Genomic DNA, 19,875 nt, shown 5'->3' on the forward strand with positions numbered 1-19,875 from the left:
GTTCAGCAGCTGATGCTTTTTGGCCAAATGACCTCTGTAATGATTCATGCAAAAAGAAGAGAAATTCAAAGCTTTTTTTTGTTCTCATTACTGGAGATCTGCCTCCTTTTTCTCAGGTCAAACCATTAGTAAAATCCCTGCTCCCCCTTTGGTTAGCCTCTGTCAGTAGTAACACTTAGAAAAATTGAGCTGGGTGCTGCTGCTTCCAGATTAACTAAAGCCTGAGCAGAGCTTGTCATTTTGAGACCACGATCTCACTCTAATGTTCTAAAAGAAGCCAGCTATGAGTGAAACTGTGGTATCCATTGAGACCTGTTTGTGCAAAGCCTCCTCAAAGAAGCACCTAAGAAAAATATGCTTTTTAAAATCCCTTTTAAAGGAAAAGAAAAAAAAAAAATCAGCAGGGATTATTCATTTATGTGACTTGAGGAAAAACACGTCTGCCAAAACCAACATGCCTAGAAGACAGCCAAACCCTAACTATCAACTCCAAATGAGCGCAGTTTTCTAGAAGCTGAAAGCATCTGTAATGTGGGCTTACTGTGGGTACAGAAATGTCACCTTGTGTGTTGATGCATGCATTTTCATGGACCACCACACAAAAGCTGTTTTCCCTGAAACCAGTGTCTTTGCAAGTTGCTAGAATAGGTTTTTCTTACCACCACCTCATGCAGTATGTCTCTCTAATATAAATGACCAAGTAATTTAGCTCCTTCTAAAGAAGTGTATGCTTACCTGATGTACTTCTTTGCATCTTAATTTGCTTTTGCTTGTGTCAGACTACTGATGACATTGCAAAAAGAAATGAATATTTGATTGCAGTTCATAACAAATGTAGACCTAATTGCTTAAGCCAGTTATGCTTATATATCTGATGCACTTGAGCTGCTTTTGGAAAAATGCAGTCATGCTCCAGTAAAGCAGAGCCATTCAGTATATCCTTAATTTTCCATCCATGCTATTTTTGCAGTTGCTGATGATACTCCTCAGTTGTTGGAAGCTGAGAAGGGGCCGGCTCATCTCACTTGTTGCAGCAGTAACACAATTTTAAGTATTATATTGTTAATAAAGATGGCATGACAGCATATGCTGGTGAATGCTGGCATTTTAGAGCATACAAAGAGTTAAGCTCATGCTTAAATTGTGCAGTCGGAGGCTCTCAGGCATTACGATGGACAGTAAATGTACTCATAAACTGAATGAAAGAAAAGAAGCATCCATCTTGCCTGAGATGCAAGAAGCAGCTGAGAAAGGGGCATTTTTGCTATTTGCTCAGGTGTGTCAAATGCAAGCAGCAGCTTTGCAGCAGAAGGACTCTTCTGTCACGGATATTTAAGCAAGTTATTATAACACTTATTCTTGTCCTTTCTGTGAAAAATTGTAGTAAGTATTTGAGAGATGATTTGTTTATGCTGGCTAACTGCAAACAAAAGTTTATAGTTTACCTTTTAAAAAAAAATGTAGTGTGAAACCAAGTGAGAAAATTTAGTAAAAAAAAAAAAAAAAAAATTAAAAAAAAAAATTAAAGTTGTTGAAGATCAGTGACCTTCTCAAATACACAGAGAAAATCGGTTAGTGAGAGCTGGTTATGTACTACCTCTGGGTACCAATGACAATTAAAATGCAGGGTTATCTGCTTTGAAGTAGAAAAGTAAATTGATTTGATTCTTGGTTACCCTTTTAATATCACAATGCAAGAGCCAGCGTATTTGTTCGTAATTCCAGAAATTGCAGTGATTTTCTTGAGAAGGGAGGATGATAGAAATGACATGGCAGAAATTGCACAGGTCACAACAGCACTCTTTGTGCGATAGGGCCATTGATGCCTCACCCAAGGGGGAAGGGTGATGCATGTGAAAACTGGGTGTGGGGCTCCAAACCTTCATGAAAACACTTGCAGAGAGATTGCTGGTTGCTGAGAAGAACTTGAATGGGATTGCAGCTGTGTGGCAGACATTGTTAGGAACCCTCTTCGAGGTGTGAGTGCCCCCATCAGAAACATGGAGCACCTCCAGCAGTACTTGCTCCCTTTTGGCTTGAGATGTGTCTGATACTCGATCCCAGTGCTCCTAGGAGCCAGGGCAGCTGTTCAAATAGCTCTACTATAAATCACCCTGTTTACAGATGGAAGGTGTGACATCTTGTGAACCACAGGCTCTGCGTGCTAGAAAAGTGCTTAATGAAAACCATGGAAAGCAGAGACCCCGATGGCATTGGTGAAGTGGACTGGTGTCCTGTGTGGCTGGAAGCTGGAGCGATTGCAGACCACCAGAGCCAGGTGGATTGTCTCTCTGTTTCTAATCTGTTCCACTTTATGGTGCAAAGAAAAAAATATTTTTAATGCAAAATCCATTTTAAAACGTAACACACATACACACACAAAAAGCCCCTACAGCTGTTTGAAAGCTGTTGGGAAGTGTGGCATATTAGGAATAGTCCCAGCTGAAATGGATTAGCAAGCAGAGTTCAAGTGAGGAGGTCAGATTTGTAAACTGAATGCAATTTATCTTGTGGCACTGCAGTTTATCACTTGGTTGCAGAAATAAAGGAATACCACACGCACACACATATTCTCACCTAATAATTTAGGAGTAACTGGAAAAGGTCTTAAAAGGCATTGAAAGGCTTCTGATGACATCATGTTGTCTGATATAATAAACCAAAGACAGTTGAAATCAGTTCCAAAATAGCTGTAGCCAGAGATCTCTTTATATGTCTCTTATTCATATGCATGTATTTCACTTCACAGAAAATCAGGTATTTGAACATCCCTATTGCACACTAGCTGGGGAGCTGCTTCTGGAATTTTCCTAAAAGGGTTTCTTCATGCTATGTCTCTTGTTGAATCCCATTAGTGTCCAAATTAGCTGCATTTACAGAGCTTTAACACTTCTGGGATGCCTTGTGCCTTAGAAAATGGAAAGAAAATTTGAGAAAGTCAAGGCATGACTGTGCACTTTCCTTGAGCCTTTCCTTTGAGGTTACCTTCTACTTCAGGGGAAGAAGGAAACATTTTTTTCTTTTAAGTCTTCATTGTTAGCTAGGAGACTTCTCTCTTGATTGGAGTGGTGGATGTTTGGATGATTGAATTTTTGAGAGTATTTGCAGAGAAGTCTCCATTAGTTAAGATGAAGATTGTCACTCTTTGGGATGAAGAGTTACAGCCCATGTGACTCACGTGGATGGATATTACTCACATCTCCCATTCTGTCAGTGTAAACAGTGATGACAGAAAAGCCAGTGCACATCTTTTAATAGCTTTTCTACTTTATAAGCTCTCACTTCCATCACAGCACAGGATTCCCAAAGCCTGTGATTTGCTGTTGCCCCCAAAGTGGTACTACTTTGGGTTCAGGGCTGCATTCAGTATTTTCCTTGACAGGTTGCAAAGCTCATAAAATGCACTCGTAAAAGCTCGTTTAAAGGTCATGGAAGATGCTCATGGAAACCTGGCCACTCTGGGACTTGTAGATTGGACATTGCCTTTAGACAATGCAGTCAGTTAATAACCTTTAGTTTTGTGTTGGATATTAATATCATCTAAGGTCCTGCATGTGTGTGAGTTAATCACACTGATGTGGGAAGGTCTTCCTTTGTGCTTCAGAAGATGTTTACCAATGTCACTAAAATAGAAAAGGTGATGGGTCTTCTTATGAAGAAGGAACTGTGATGGGTGAACCACTCAGAATTAAAAGGTCAAGATAATTTTGCTTTTATTCACATTGGATGTGAAGTTTAATGATAAAAACATCTTTAAAAGATGCTTTAGGTGGCTTAAAATTCTGGTGAGGTATGTTAGTGTCATATTAATAATAATTATTTAGAAGTGTGGAAAACTCATCTTGAGCAGCCTCTATTAGGCACTATTTCAGAATGAAATTTAAAGTAGAAGGTAATTTCTAGGTGCAATTAAAAACTTGCCGGAGTGGAGAAGCAGCCACTTTCTGTCTCATTTTGATTGTAAGCACTGTAATGAAGTGGCTCTGCCTGGCTTTTTCCTGCTTGGAGCTTGAGCATGGGATATGCCTGATGCAGTTGCATTTCTAATGCATTAGGCTTTGAAGCTGTTTGTGGAGAAAAAAAAAATATGCGGGACTTGTTTTGTATGGTAACTTTCTTATGAAAGTTTTCTTTTTTTTTTTTTTTTTTTTAATTAGCCCCTGAAGTATCAGTGGCCATTACTTCAACCCTAATCATTTCAAGATGTGATCCCTGCAGTTAGCTATTGAGCTGGCATGTTTGTAACTTATCCTTGCGTACCAGTTTCTTGGGGGGATAGCAACTAGAGCGTGTAGCCCTCCTTCCAGCTTGTTCTCCCAGGCTGCATATTTCCCAATTCCTCCTCTGTTTTTGTCTGCTTATCTTTCAGTCTTAAGGAACTTGATACGTGCAAGAAATATCTCAACAGCAGCCTTGGGGCATGGAGAGGTCGGCTGCTTTGTTTTCTGACCCAAACCTTTGTACGTTGGTGTTTATATACCCCCACGCCTTACTTCCAGTGACCTGGGTCTACTTCTGGCCGTGGGTGGACTTTTTAATTCCACCACCTAGCTCCGAAAATGAATTTCTCTGTTGCTGAGTCTGGTTTTCTGACCTGTATTTCTAAGAGCCGTTTGCTTTGTTTCTGGTTCATGAAATTTAGTGCTAGTGTGATGGAGAGACCATTGATGGGACTGCGAAGATTATAGTATGCTAGTCTGCATGTTTTTATCTTGGCGTTTCTCAGAAACGGGCCATTTACTAACAGAAACCGTGGGTGTTTTGTCGAGATTTCTCACAAGGTTGGCTTTATCAAAGACACTGGTAGATACCAAGAGAAATCTCATTTTAACCAGGCATCGTGAGACTTGATTCCCTCCAAATCTTTGGTGCCAGTGGTGATGCTGACGTTGTGTCTTAGTTTATGTCTAGTCTTTGGCCGGTAGTGACTGTGTGCTCTGTATCAAGTTCAATGGGATCCCTGTAGGACCATCTATTCACCAGTATATCGCAAAGCCCAGGATGTCTTTGGGCTGCAGGCATTGATGGACTTCAGTGGGGGACTCCCCTGTTGTAGATAACAGCAATATAGAGCTTGGATAGGTGACTTGCAGCTCCTTTTTGAAGGTTACAAGTGTTAGGATTGGGTTGCCTGCTGGTCTGCAGTTTTGCTTAGGTGTTCAGCATCTCCTGTCACCCAACAGATCACAAAACCTATGATTTTGGTTTTGAAGAATGCTGCTTTAGAAAAGGACAAAAATCTATGAAACAAAACTAAATCTAAATATGTTTATGAATGTTTGCACAGCAGAAAGATTGTTTTAACTCTCTTTTATATGGTTGTTTAAAGAAACCCTCAGAATTCTGACTTGGCATAGAAAAGATAGAGCTTATATCTCCAAAGTTTGGATACTGGTGTCTGGTAGGATTTTTTCTTTGTATGTGTTGTTTTGGTAAGGACTGGAAGGGTTCTAGGCTTGTGTAGTGCTAAGCATTTTATGGCACATTTAAATATCTATAATATAAATAGCTTTACCATCAGAAGGCATAAATGTCAGCCTATTGGCACATTATAAAGACACAAATGGAATGTAGCCTGGCAGACCGGTGCTGGTTTTGAGATTTAATAGTACATCTGTATCATTTGTCCCAGTGGGAAATAGCACAGGATGTTGCCTTGTAATTTTTTACTACTGTATAATAAAACTTAACCATAATAAATGTTGTCTAAGCAAGTAAGGCAGCAGATTCTGGATTTCATCCAGTTTCCCTTACCAGTTTTCTTAAGTTAGTTTTGGCCCCCCCAGCTTAAGACAGTGTTCAATTTCGACTGAATAGAAATTGGACGTGGCAAATGCATCCCATCCCTTAGTTTGCTGATGTTAGCATTATGTAGCGTCCATTCCTCCGCAAATCATTCATATCCTAAGGTGAGCTGTCTTTGAAGGGGTTTGTTCTGTATTTCTTCAAGGATATCTTTGCGTGTTTATTGTTTTTCCAAATGTGTGTGTTATGTGAAAGTAGCCTTTTTATAAAAAATCAGGCAATGGTATTTCATCTTAGCATTACAAGTCTTGTGAAAAGAGAAAGGAGGGCTGTAGTTGGTTTATCTTGGTTCAACTGAATTCATTCATATTTCCTCCCAGGTGATCATGGGACACCTTGCACATGAGATGCTCTGGGTGTAGGCTGGCTGCATGTCTTTTTTCCAGGCTCACACTCACATTTTGCATTGACAGATTGACCTCTATAAACCACTGGTTACTGCTTGCCTTCTTTCTAGCAGACCTCTGCTTCATTTCTGGGCTGGGAGTGTGATGGTTCTGTTCTGCCCTGGGTGCAGAGTCTGGTCTGTCCTAAGAGAAGTCTGAGAACCACTCAGCATCCATTTAGGTACTTCTGTGTTGCCTGAGCAGAAGGGCTTTCTGAGTGCTTTCTAACATCTGGCCAGTGATGCTCCAAGTGAAGACAAATATGCAAACATTATTCTGTGCACATGAAAGTATTGCACATTTGTAGAAAGACAATTAACATAGAAATGAGGGAGGCTTTTGATTCATCAAGTAGATTCAACAGACTGTGTCATTTCCTTGATTCTCATTTTAATTAGGATTAATCGGGTTTATCTCCTAAGGTTTTTGCTTGGAATTTAGATGAAACAGAAGACTTTGGTCAGTGGTGTGCCAGTGTAACAGCCCAGACTTGAAGAAATCCAGCTGTGGCACATATACCCAGGATTAGAATTGACAGGACCCCAGGCTCCCTCCTCCTCTCAGATTAAATGAATTACTGTTGCAGAGAACCTACTGGACCTTCTAGTACCAGGGCCTGGTTGCTTGCTTCTAAAACCACTTGAGAACAGTATATTGCTTGGAAAAATCCCTGGGAAGCCAGCATGAAAGAATGGCTGCTTTCTGCTCCAAAGACACACAAAAATCTCGCTTAACCCAGCAGCCATCTGTCCCTACAGCCCCCACAACTGGGAGCTGGAGTCAGTTGAGACAAAATGAAGCTGACCTTTTTATCCACAAGCTCAATATATTTTACAGAAGCGTATGGATTTGGATGGAGTTTTCTCAGGTTCTGTTTGATAGGTTAGAAGTGGAAAATGAGGGAAGGCAGCCAGGTAGTTACATTGGAAGGAGAGCAATGTCCCAGTGGCCTCGTAGGGGGGGGAACATGAAGCTGAAGTATGTGTTTTGCACAATGCAGAGCAGAAGCACAAATCCAGCATGCCATGGGTAAGAGCTGTGGTCCCAACAGTAGGCAATGTTCCATTTCTCTTCTTTTAATCATTTTTTTTTGTCTCTTTCTTGTCCCAGAGAGGAAAAAAAAAATCTTCAAGAAACTGTTACAAAATCAAATTCATCTTTCGGTTGCTAGATATATTTGTGAGTGAACAAATTTAATCTTGGAAGTTAGAGTAATTTATGAACATGATGAGTGTTTTATTGTGATTGTTTATCTTACCTGAAATAGTTGCCTTGCTATGAAGACTTACAGATAATGCATAATTTAGCTGCAGTTTGTTTTCTTAGTGGAAGGGATGTGATTGTTCCAGAGTATATGAAATGTAAATATTTTCCTATTAGTTATAGGATCATCTATATGGGCTCTGCAATGGTATTAAGGGTAGGGCTTTACCTTCTTCTGCACTCAGATTTTAAAGATATTAGGCATATGAAGAATAAGAAAATGGGGATAGGAAGCAAAAATTAGTGAAGGGAAAATCCTACTGAAAGCCCGCAAAGCATTTTCAAGCATGCAGAAATGACCTGCTCTGTTCCTGTTACACAGAAGTGTTAAAATGAGAGCAGGTGACCCCTCTACCCCAAATCATTCATCTGTTATGTCTGTGATGTATTTAGGCTGAATCCTTTCCCAGATGCTTTGGATCTGTCAGTTCCAGTGGAAATTAATGGGATTTTACCATTTGCTTTGAGGAAAGGAGGACTGGACTCTCTCTTGCTGTCTTTGGCAGGAAGGAGCAAAGAGCTTTCCTGTCTGCTGATTTTAAATATTGCATCTTTTTAAGCCTTTTTGCCAGATAGTCTAATTTGTGTTACTGCAATATACCACGCTAGAAAATTATAGAGGTTAATGTAATGTACAGCACTGTGATACACAACTATAATGGTAGACTCTAATGTTTTTTAAATGATAAACCAAAGGAATTCATAATACGGGTTGCACCAAATTGCTTGTAATTCTTGCCAAAGATTAGTTTAGCATTGCTTTTAATATTTTATGCACTAAAGTTGTTTGCAAAGACTAAAAGCTTCTCTCACTTTACACACTAGTACTTTGTACTTTCACAGTACAGAGCATAACGAGAGCACTCTCTTTGAGAGTAATTGTATGGCAAGAAGTTCTGATAAATTCCAGTTTTACTGTCTTTGAAAGATTTTTCTAGTGATCAGTGAAAACTGTTTCAGATTTATGGTGTCGTAACTGGCTTGGGTAGTTAGAAATCTTAACCTTTGATAATATCACTGGTTGCATATTAATATTTTTAAGTATCTAAAACACACATGAATGACATAGTAGGTTTTGACTTTGAATGTTACCTTAGAGATTTGACTGCACATAATCCCATTAAAACAGAAGAGTACAAGATAAAATGATCCATTTGCAATTATAATTATGCATATCGAGATTGACCATGCCTTAAGAAATTGCAAGATGGGGAAGGTTGCTTGAGCAATCATATGTTGAAAGCATTGATGGAAGAATAAAGAAGGATCGATTTGTCAGTAATGTGCACAAAAAGTATAGGAAGCATTTATTTGGAAGGTGGAAGGGAGTACATGCTGAGAGATGGGCAAAAGCTGGTGCTCCATCTCCCTTGCATCTTAGGTCAGGATGATCTAAGCTTGTAGCATCCAGTGGGACTACATTTTCTACATCTCTGAAGTGTGCCTGTCAAAACCATATGTTGAAAACCACAGAGATGTCCTCCATCAGATGGTACCCATAGTCATATTAGTAGGTGACAGCTTTGGTTTGTCACAAAGCAGGCACTTGTCCACCTTTGTCACACTGTGAATTTTTATCTGGTTACATTGTGGGATAGTCATGTTCTAGGGATGTATAGACAATTCTTGTTCTGAAAAAGCATGATTTCAGATGGAGCATATACCAAGAAAAAGGCATGGGGCAGTCAGTACAGGCTGTTTTTTTGCAGCTGATCTCTGCTTAGGTCCAAGAGGATATTGCAGGGGGAAGAGAGTCTGGGAGACGGAAAATGTTCTTTTGTATAGACTTAGCATTTTAGCAAAGCAAGGAGCTCTTTTGACCATCTTACATTTGTGAAATCCACTTAGATCTTATTTTTTTCTGTCATGGTTAGTTTTTCCAACACAGAATGTTGGAACGCTATGATTCACTTGGTCTGCTTTTGACGCTTGACGAATAAAATGTATTAGTTGGTTGACTTAGTACTGGAGAGTCAGCATGAACAGGGCTGTGGCTGAACAGTTGAGGGCATGGTTTTGTTCCAGCTCCTCCAGTGGCTCTTTGACCTTGAACAACTGCTTTTTCTTTCTGCTGTTCCTTGATTGCCTTGTCTTCTCGGAGGATGAGTTCTCCAGGAGGGAGATTTCTTTGCACTGTGTTCTGCAAACAATGGAGTCTGAGCCTACCTACTGCCTCTAGGGGCTTCTCTAACACAAATTATAATTGTTAGCTTTAATCACTTTCATCAAAAAAGCCTGATAATGGAGGATGGCAGTGTGCAGGATTTAGAAGGATCTGTAAGTTGTGTGTTAATTAAGCCACTATAGGTGAAAGTTTCTGATTTTGTTTCATAGGACTGATGCAAGATGTTGGTGGACTGATGCCGTGCTGCTCCACATGGGATTTCCATCTCCCAAAGCACCATGCTGGCTGCTTGCTCTTGCACTTGAAATGAGGCAGAAATGGGGTGTTTGGTACTACTTCCCCAGCTTCCTGTCAGATGTCTAAACCTTGGTGTGGCTTTCTGCAGGTCCCTGTGCCATTAGAGTTAATGGCTGCCTGGGCATTTGGCTTTGCAGCAATACAGCAGCTCAAGGGTGAGCCATCCCCTCTCGATGGATTCTCTTCCCAGCCGTTGCTGTAGCTGAACAGACAGTGTTTATCGTTGCTCTCCCTAATAGCAGCTTCTGTTTTGGCACGGAGGTTGAGCAGCGCGCTGGCTTGCAGATTAATTGCCCTTCTTTTGGCATCTAGTGAGGCTGAGCGCACACCGCCCATGGCCTGTGCGGGCGGATGCGTCACTCGGTGCTGGTGGTTTCAGGGTGAATCAGGTTAGCAAAGTGGTGTGGAGCACAGTGGAAGAAAACTAAAGCGATCTCCTGTTGCGTAGGGGACAGGTGCTGCGAGACGGTGAACTTTAATAGGGAGTCACAAATGAAGCTACACCTCCCTTAATACATTTATTCTATGTTTTAGGACATCAGCTAACTAAATTCCTGTAGTTCCTGCTGTGCACCTACTGCTAGTCAGTTCTGTCTCTCTAGCAAGTATTTTGCAAAATCTTTGCTGTGCTGAAATCCATATATTATTCCCTTCTGTGATTAAAATAAGAGCAAGAATTCCCCAAATTACATTTGAAATCTGCATAAAAATAGCATATGGCAGAGGCCAATTCAAGGTTATACATTTGGCATTTGGGGAGGGAAACCAAGAAAGATTTACCAGCCAGTATGCTCACATTATGATAAAATAATGGTAAGCTGGGAGGAGAGCATGTACTGCATCCTTAAAATGGCACAGTAGAGCCATAAACCACTATAAGTTGTGCTATCTCTAGCCCTTTATGCTCCAAGCAGAAGTTAAATCCAGGGTCTCATAAATGAAACAAAGATCTCATCTTAATTTCATTTAAAAAGCTGTTGCAAGGTAATGGGTAACAAACATTAACTTTGTCAGCCTAGGGAAACCACCATTTCTGCTCCATACTGCTGCCATCAATTTGGTTATTTTCCAAAAGCTTCTCAGAGTAAGGTGGAGTTTTTGCTATAAAATACAAGCAGAATAGTCCAAACAAATGGGACTTTTCCTCGAAGTAAAGCATATGAATGCCCTCACGAGGTGTTGCCTGGTCTGCTCTACACTTCTGAAACTGTTGTGTTTTTTTTTACTGTAACTGTGTATATTTGATCAAAATCCAAGGCTGCAAACAGCTAACATCTGGGGAGTTTTTCATTTGTACAATGAGAAATAATAGCCAGTCCTACCCTGAGTTTGTCTGTAAATTTCTTAGATGGCACAAAACCTGTTTATTGCTTACAGAGGCAGTTTTGCTGACAGATGGACCTGGAAAAGGTCTCTTTCTTTCTTCCAGAGCATCCATTCGTGCCTATTATAGAGAAATCATTCAGAAAGTGGCATGTGTGCTGGACTCTCAGGCCTTGTTTTAAGTTTTAATTTACTTGTCTGAATTCCAGGGTTACTGAAAGCAAGTGATTGCTCCTTTAGTACGTAAATAAGATTAATTATGCACTGGGGACTGGTGCCTCAGCAGTACGAGCTCCTTCTCTTTCCTGCTCCCACAGGACTATCTCTCAAAGTATGTATACTACTGGGGTGAAAAGCAATTCTCTTTGGGGCATTGAAGATTAAAGCAGGACCATTCTGGGTCAGCTGTGTTAAAACCAGAGCCTTTGGGCTGCTTTTTTGGCCTACAGATTTCTTAGGCTATGGGCTGGCCTGGCTGTGGTGTAGGGACGACAGCAAGGGAAGGAGCAGGGGGAGAGCTGTCCCAGTAAGGAAAGTCTCAGGGACCAGCTGCTATTCATGAATCCTTGGGAACAACTGGACTCAACGCTGGATCCTTTTGTATATGGGCTCTGCAAATGTTGACCTTCTTGCCATTTTAATATGCTTCTTCCAAATTATATAACTTTTCTTGGAAACAAACAGGACAGGAGAAGTCATTGCTGTTTCACTTCCATGGATTTTTTATGTTTTAATTGCTTAAATGGAACTGGGTGGCATCCCAGGGTCCTATGCCATCCAGCTTGACTCTGGCAAAACCAAAGTTTCATATGTGGTAACCCCAGCTATGAAGGAGCAGTGTTTAATGTGTAAATAGTTGCACTAAACCCAGTGCCTACAGGAGGCTGACCTGGATCCATGCATTTCATGCTTTTATCAATTAATGTTACAGTTAGGGTGAAGCACTACACTTAGAAGAAAATACTGAAAACATAAGGGGATGAAGTTTATCATATAACTGCTGAAAAACAGCGATCCTTACAGTTATTATTTATGTTCTTTTCAAACCAGATATTTCAAGTGCAACAGCCATCTAAACTATCTAAAATATATGATAAATCCTCAAGCGTAACAGTAGTTTATCAAGATCACATTGGAGTCTGTTATAGCGAAGAAATGCTCGTATATGTGCATCTGTATTTGCTTGCTACCTGTATATCTCTTTTTTTTTTTTTAAGTGGTTGGCAAGGGTAGCCTTTGGTAGTTGCATGCTATTATTGTTTTCATATTCAGAGATATGCTGCATAGAGATTAAAAAAAAATGTACACAGGCTTTCAAAAAGCAAATCTGTTGTCCAAAAACATTTGTTCATTGCTTCATCCTCTACTACAGAGGAAGTTTATAAATTTCTGTACAGCAAAAAGTTCATGAGTGCCTAATAAATCCTCAGGGGCAAGTATAAATGTTTTTTTAATTATTTTTTCTCTTTGTTTCCAGAAATGCTGAATTCAGTACTCTGCAAAAATAGCGTATGGATTTTCAGCACCTGAAGAACAAGAAAAGGTAATTACTTCATCTTATGCTCTACTACTATTTGTTAGCCATGCTAAAATATTAAACCACTCAATCATGTCACTGCAGTACTGTCTCTGTATGTGGATTGTGTATATTTTCAGTTACACACTCACAGTTTCCTGAGAATATTCTTTTATAGGAAGGGAACAGGGAGACAAAAGCAGGAAAACATAAAATATTGAAGTAAAATGATACAGAATGGTACACTGTGAAATTTTTCAGCATGTGTACATGTTAAGCAATTCTAAGAGGGGAGGAGAATGAAGGTTTAGGTGTGCTAATGGAAAATGCTTAGGAACTCTCCGCATTTGCAAGCTTGCCTCAGACAGCCTTATAGCACAGCAGGCAAGCATGGCAGGAGGCACAGCATTCATCACTGCAGCAGTGAGATGTTCTGGTGACCAAGTCACCTGTGGGGTGATGTATCCTATACTGGAGGTTGTAGACCTGCTGCCACCTGTGAGCCCACCTCCTACAGCCAAGGGCCCTGATCCTCTTGGGTCGTGACATTTTGCTTGAGCACTGAAGCTCAACAGGGCTGTTGCTCTGTTGCCAGTGTTAAACAAAATGCTATTCATCAAACTTTCATGAGCCACTTTACCGGGGCTGCATCTTGAAAGACGAGGCTCTGGAAAGCAGCGACGAAAGCAATACTGCTTTGTGTTGCTACCATCTCATGTATTTTGTTTCATCTTTTTTCCAAGGCTGAGAAACAAGCGTGTCTGCAGGACCTTGTGTGCTTTTGCACTTTGCTCCTTTCCAGAGACAAATGACATACAAGTTGAACAAGGAGGGCATGGCCGTGTTGTAGAATTGTAGTCATGTTACAGCTGGTACATCCTTCCAGCTGTACAGCTGTAGTAATTTCAGTGTGAGATGTGTACGCATAGATGCCACAGCATGGAGAACAAAGGAAGTATGTAGCATGAAGATCTAAAATTCTGAGTATTAAAAAGCTAGCATGCAGAGATGCAGCGACACAAAGGTGAAGTGACATGGAGAGCACAAGCAAGGAATGTTGGGGGATCAGGAAAGTTTATGCATGAACTGCTACCATGTTCTTAGAAGACACAACATCGTTTTGGGTTGAAAAATGCATGTGAGTGACATCTTGTGTTCACTTTGCAATACTTTGCTGCCAGTAATTAGAGTGATCATTTTAGAGGCAGCAGTAAACAAAGAGGGAAAACACAAATCAGAGAAGTTGATAGATGCCATCTTCTTCATGTATCAGGCTTTGGAAGCCTGTCTTCCTTCCCAACAAATGGAAATGCTGTCAGTTCTCAGGAAGTGTGTAGGAACACAATTAAAGGGCCTAGAATCATAGAATTATTAAGGTTGGAAAAAATCACTAAGATCATCTACTCCAACCATCAGCCCATCACCACCATGCCCAGTAAAACACATCAATAAGTGCCATATGTACCCTTTTCTTAAAAGGCTTGAGGGTAAATGTTGTGAACTAAAGCCCACTTCTTGCTCTCATTCTTGCCTATCTTCTGTGGTGGACTCTGTGTGCATAAGTTTAGTTTAATACAAAATTATAACAGGAGAGAAAAAACAGGAGACTGAAGGAGAAGCTCTAGGATTAAATAAACCTTTGATTAAAATACACTAAGATTTTATAAACCATGCTCCCCTGGTGTATTGTCATCATAGTGTTTTGAATTCCCTTCTACATGATGATAAATGCGACTCTTTTTGTTGGATACTTCCACTGGGATTTACAGTCTCATGTAATGCTCTGTAATATGTTGTGTTACCATTGCCAGCTTGATTGTCTGTCCTGGGACCGTTATGTGTGGGCATTTAATGTGTGTGGAAACTGTAGGATAAATGTAATGGGGGCTCAAACAATTCATTGCTCTAACCATAACATTATTTTATCCATGTCAAAAACAAATTCAAAAATGCAATTTCTTTAAAATCATTAATTTCAAAAAGGAAGTAATAAGATTTTTTAAAATTTTTTACATTTTGCTGCCTAGGTATCCTGCAGATTACAGCAAAATGCTGTGTGTTGGCAAAGAGAAGGACTGTGCCGCACTGTGCAGTTCACTGTTACTCTGATTGCTTGGTTTTCTTCCACAAAAAAAGTGTAAGATTAGACTCCAAGTTATTTGAGCAATTTTAAATCTCAGCAAATCCAATCCTCAGTGTTTATTTTTGCTTTTGGTGCAATTTTAAGGAGAATTCTGAGAAATCTGAATTTCTCAAGCAAGAAAGAAACTAAATATACTCCCAGATTCATCATGGCTAAGTGCTTTCCAAGGACTTGGAATGAAACTCCCTGTACTTCAATTCCGCGTGGCTCAAACACGGGAATTATTCCCAGAGGGTTTCTTAAGAGCTATAGACATTGTTTTAACGTCTAAACATAAGCAATATCATAAGTAGGTAAGGCTATGTACGTTGCAAAGTAATGGCCGCTTACATTGTTATGTTTGATCAAGGTGTTATTTTTATCAACCACTTGTGTTCTCTGTGGTCAGGTGGCCACACACAGTTTCTTTCAGCCTGCAAAAGGGATCCCACAGAGCCATTTAGCTCTGTCATCTGAATGAGCAGGCAGCTGTGAGCTCCGTGATTCTTCCAGACATGGTTCAGCAGTGTCCTTCCATCTGGTGCAGTGTGTTGCAGTGGCCAGGCAGATACTTGTCAGATGCTTGTGCTGTTTTCATTATATTGAATAGATACCAGCTTCTCTGTGTGTGCTATACTTTGGAAAAGGTGTTGCCCCATAGTCTGGGAGAGGTGACATCTATGTGGGTATCCATCCTTGTGGAATAGGAGTTGGGGATTTTTTGCTGGCAAGGATGGATTTTGCACTGTGTGAGGGTCTGCCATCATCTTGTCTCAGCTGTTAGAGTCAGCCTGAACTTTTAGAAATTGAGAGTTTATTTTCATTCTCTGCATACCCAGGCCAAAGTAAGAGATCCCAAGGCTCAAGGGCATCCGTAGCACTCTTTTCTTTTGTACTCGGTGCCTTTTTCTCTTTTTTAAATGGCTGGCCATGACATTAAGATTTCTAATTAATTTAGAAACCACAGGCAGTTGAAGAGAGTGAGCAATGTAATAACTGGGCCATGGGGCAGAGTAAAAGCACATCAATTATTCAGGCAGTCACTGCTGCTTATTCCCTTCCCGGAGCTGTGCTGGCTGTCAGTGTGTGTCAGCTATGCTGCTAATGCCCTTCAGAATTTACATGCATAAACAGTGGCCTTTTAAAATCTGTGTGAGGATAACTTCAGCCTTTTGAATGATGGCTGCCAGCACAGCAAGGAAAGTGTGCTCTGTCTGGCAAGTGCTCAGGGCCCCGTCCGGTATTTTGGGTGCCTTGTTAAGAATGGGGATCTTGGCAGTGCATCTGCCGGAAGCCTTTGGGGCAGAGTTGTTCCTCAGAAAGGTGAGGGGCAGTATGAGCCATGGGAAGAAAGAAACAGTCTTGGTTTAAAATGCAGATCATGGCTGAGAGCCCTCTCTCTGAGCCAGAGAAGAGAAACATCTCTAACATATCTTTCTTTCCTGCTATTTCTGTGAAATCCCCATGCAAAGATGTCCCAGGTGGCTCTTGGGCTGGATGGACCCAGTGTACTTGCACTGTGTGTACAAATCTCAGAAAGCAAAGAAGCCTCCTAGCCGAAGGTGGTCCTTCCTCCACCTCCTCTTCCTCACTGTCATGGCTATTTCACATTCAGAGCTTTAACTTAGTGGCTTGAAAATAAGGACTAGGGGCTCCATTGGATTTTCTGCTGTGGGCTCCAGGCAGAGCAAGCACAAAGCCTTGTTTTGCTGGCTAGCCTGTCTGTGCCTGCTGCTCGAGGCATCCACCTTGCTTTCTAGAAAGTGAACTGATTTGTGAAGGCGACGATAGAAAATGAGCCTTGCTAATTATGTGTTGTGATGGTGAAATGACCGGCTTCAGTTTGGAAAGCGCTGGCTGTAATTAACAGTGAAAGGCTTTATTCTCTGATCTGTGCAGCCATTTATGAATCACTTCTCCCCACGGAAACTTTTAAATCTGTCTCACTGGGGAGCCTGAGGAGGAACAGGTAAAATGGATTTGCTTTAATAGCTGTGGTTGTAACTTAAACACTTGAAATGATATTAAGCATCTTTCTCCATTAGCATTTCATGTTGATCCTGATGATATACCAGCCGAGGCTAAGACAGGATCAGCATTCATTAAATGGAAGAAACTAAACTCCGCAGACGAACACTCTGGCTAAATGGGGCCTTCAGTGCACTGAGAACAAGAATGCAATTAGCTGAAATGTTTGTTTACAAAATCTAATTCCTGGGGAGTATCTACTCAGATTGTTGCTTCCATTTCTTGGGTTGTGCTTGTTGCCAGGGCTTGCAGTCTTTGTAAAGCTCGGCTGCAGCACATACATAATGGATTGGCTAAATGTGGACAAAGCTGAAGAGCATCAGCTCTGTGAGCAGGTGCTTCAGTGATGTACCTCTCCCAGACACCTATAAGAGCCCTCGGGCCTGGGAAGCCCCTTCACAAGAGGCTTTGGCTTCATTCCTCGCTTCTATTTCTGTGGTGATGGACATTCTAGCATACCAATTGCCAATCTCTTGTACAACTTGTTATGGAGCTGCTGGTGTGCCAGAATTTATTTGTACATTCCCCCAGTGTATTTTGCAGTTATTTGTTGCAGTCAGTAGTCTAATAGCTATGAGATGTTCTAGTTATTAAATGGTAGACTGAAAAAAAGCTGGAAATTGTGTAGCACTGAGTATTGTTGTCAGTCTGCCCCCATCCCCCATGTGAACCCTAAACCAGGGAAATAACAGATAAACTCCAGCTGAGTCAGGATGTGTCTTTCTGAAGGTACTGGCATGAAGAGCTTTGCCACCTTCTCTCTTGTTGGCTGAGAATCTTGGGCAGCCTTGGAATGTAATTTAGCTCATCTGCTACAGTGAGTCAAAAATGCAACTTCTCCTCTGGTTACAGAAGGAATAAGAGAGTTGCTTTTATTATTATTAATGATTATGATGATTATTTATTTTTACACTAAATTCAGGCTGATAACATAGTTAAAAGGTTATATTTTGGTGAAGGAAGAGACATGAGAAAACTATTATAAGAAAATGTAAACATGGCTTGTGGGAGCCAGATGAGAAAACTGATCCTGACAAGAATAAAATGGCTCACGCCACTTTTAATATTGGTTATGCATGAGGGGAAGGGAGAGCGAGTGCTCAGGCTCTTCATTCTGTGCCTGTGCCTAGGTGATGAACTACCACTGGTGGGTTTGATTTGTTGCTGCACAGGGTTTGTGGCGTGTAAAGGATCAGATGTTCCGAGCATGTGTTGATACCAACAAAATAGCACGTATTAATTTTAAAGGATGTAATAAAGCATTACTTTGCACGCTAGGATGAAATGCTGCAATATTTATTAGCTCATTTACTTCATGCTATGGCGCTCTACTTTCTTTGCAGTTATTTCTTGTGGCTTCCTTTCTGATAAATAGGGTGTCTGGACTTGTTCATCAGGTGACATTGGGCATGTAAGCATTTCCTGGACACATTTGCCTCATGTGTCTGGTGGCAAACATTAAACAGTTACCAGAATAATACAATTTCCTTCCCATTTGCTGAATACAGGATATTAATGGAATAGTCGGTGTAATCTGTTCGGCGATGGCTTATAGGCATGTTAAATGATGGGGAACAGACTAATGAAGACCATCCTATTGATGGATAAGGGTGACAATTTACCAACCCCAGAGTAATTGAAATAAAACAAAGCTGCTTTTGCCTAATCTGCAGAGCAGCAGGCGACACACGGGTGTTTAGCGGCGTGTCTGGAAGGTGATCATGGTGTGTGGGTCTTGGGAGGACACCAAGCCCTAAAAATCCTTTGCTGTTAAACCAAAGAGGACCATCTCTGTGTAGTTAACGTGGATCCCACTGGTCCTGTTGCAGTAATGTCTCCTTCTCTCCCAAGAGCAGAGTAGGGAAGCCAGGCTGGAGCAAGGCAGGGACACTTTGCAAGATGGTTGCCCTAACTGCCTGCAGCAGTCAGTCAGAACTGTATGCAGGAATTTGCTGCACTGGCACCAGGTTTTCAGCTTCTGCTGGTAATGCTAACCCAAGGAGGCACAGCCAGACCTTCTCTGCTTGGACGAGTGCTTCTTGCTAGAGGCTGCTCGGGTGTCCCCTGGGATCTACTGCTAATGCAGCATTAAAACACTGCTTTTTCAGTGTAAATACTGGAGCCGACAAATGCTGTCTTTAATTTGTGAGAACTGTTCCCAGTATTATGCACTTACATATGCCTGGGAGTCTATTCTCAAGACTCTGCATGGGTCTGTCTCCTATGAAAGCTAACTGTCCTGTTAGGAGAAGATCCTGCTACTTTAATAAGATACATATTTTTGTGTCATAGGTGGGTTTTTGCTGAGGTAATAGAAGAAATCCTGAACGGTGGCAAATAAAGTTTGAAGTATTTTGTGCTTTCCTGTCCTTTCATCTCCCCTCTCTCGTGCCCTTCTTCCTTCCCACTCCTTCCTCTCCTGGCACTAGGAAGGGAGGTGTCTTCCCACCCCTTCTGGCATTCCACATTACATATAATCTTCATCTCTTCTGCACTTCCACAAGCAGTTGCACTGCTATTAAAATCTAGGCCTTGAGGTTTTCTTACTAGTGTGATTTGAATTAAGTCTAATTTAGACCAAAGTTTTAAGAGCTGTCTCCCCCCTCCTTCCCATGCAAAATAAATTGAAGAGTTTAAATGCACTGTGTCTGGCTTGGAGGCGTTTCCCTGTGGTTTATTACTTCGCTTTTATTGATAGGCCGTGTTTGCTCTCACACAAACTGATTAATTTGAACTTGATGATTTGTTTCACAGAAGTAGTTTGCACAGGGATGAAGGCCAAATTAAGGCTTTTTATGGGGTGGAAAATTTAGTTCCTATAGACTTCTTCAGATCATGGTTCTGCATCCTGCAAAGTTTGTAGAAACTCAGATAAAGTGGCCCTTGGCACGTATGTGAGGAAACCTGTTTAAGTAGCTGTTGGAAGATAAGTTAAATCACTGATGGCTTTTGAAAATTTCAGAATGTCCTGCTGAAGCAAAATGGAGCATTTTTAAAGGGATCTGATTAG

At 41.0% G+C, this 19,875-nt stretch overlaps 1 protein-coding gene across 1 annotated transcript in view; it reads left to right on the forward strand.

Annotated features, from left to right (window-relative positions):
• Window positions 1-19,875, forward strand: part of ADGRL3 (adhesion G protein-coupled receptor L3) — a 488,009-nt gene that overhangs the window by 80,173 nt on the left and 387,961 nt on the right. Inside the window, exon 2 of the mRNA XM_042871027.1 lies at window positions 12,677-12,742. The gene's annotated coding sequence lies outside the window, so the exon portion shown is untranslated. The remainder of the gene's footprint in view (window positions 1-12,676; window positions 12,743-19,875) is intronic.

Source organism: Lagopus leucura, unplaced genomic scaffold (assembly GCF_019238085.1).
Source record: "Lagopus leucura isolate 7727_CA_CO unplaced genomic scaffold, USGS_WTPT01 Super-Scaffold_100004, whole genome shotgun sequence".
Lineage (NCBI taxonomy): Eukaryota > Metazoa > Chordata > Aves > Galliformes > Phasianidae > Lagopus > Lagopus leucura.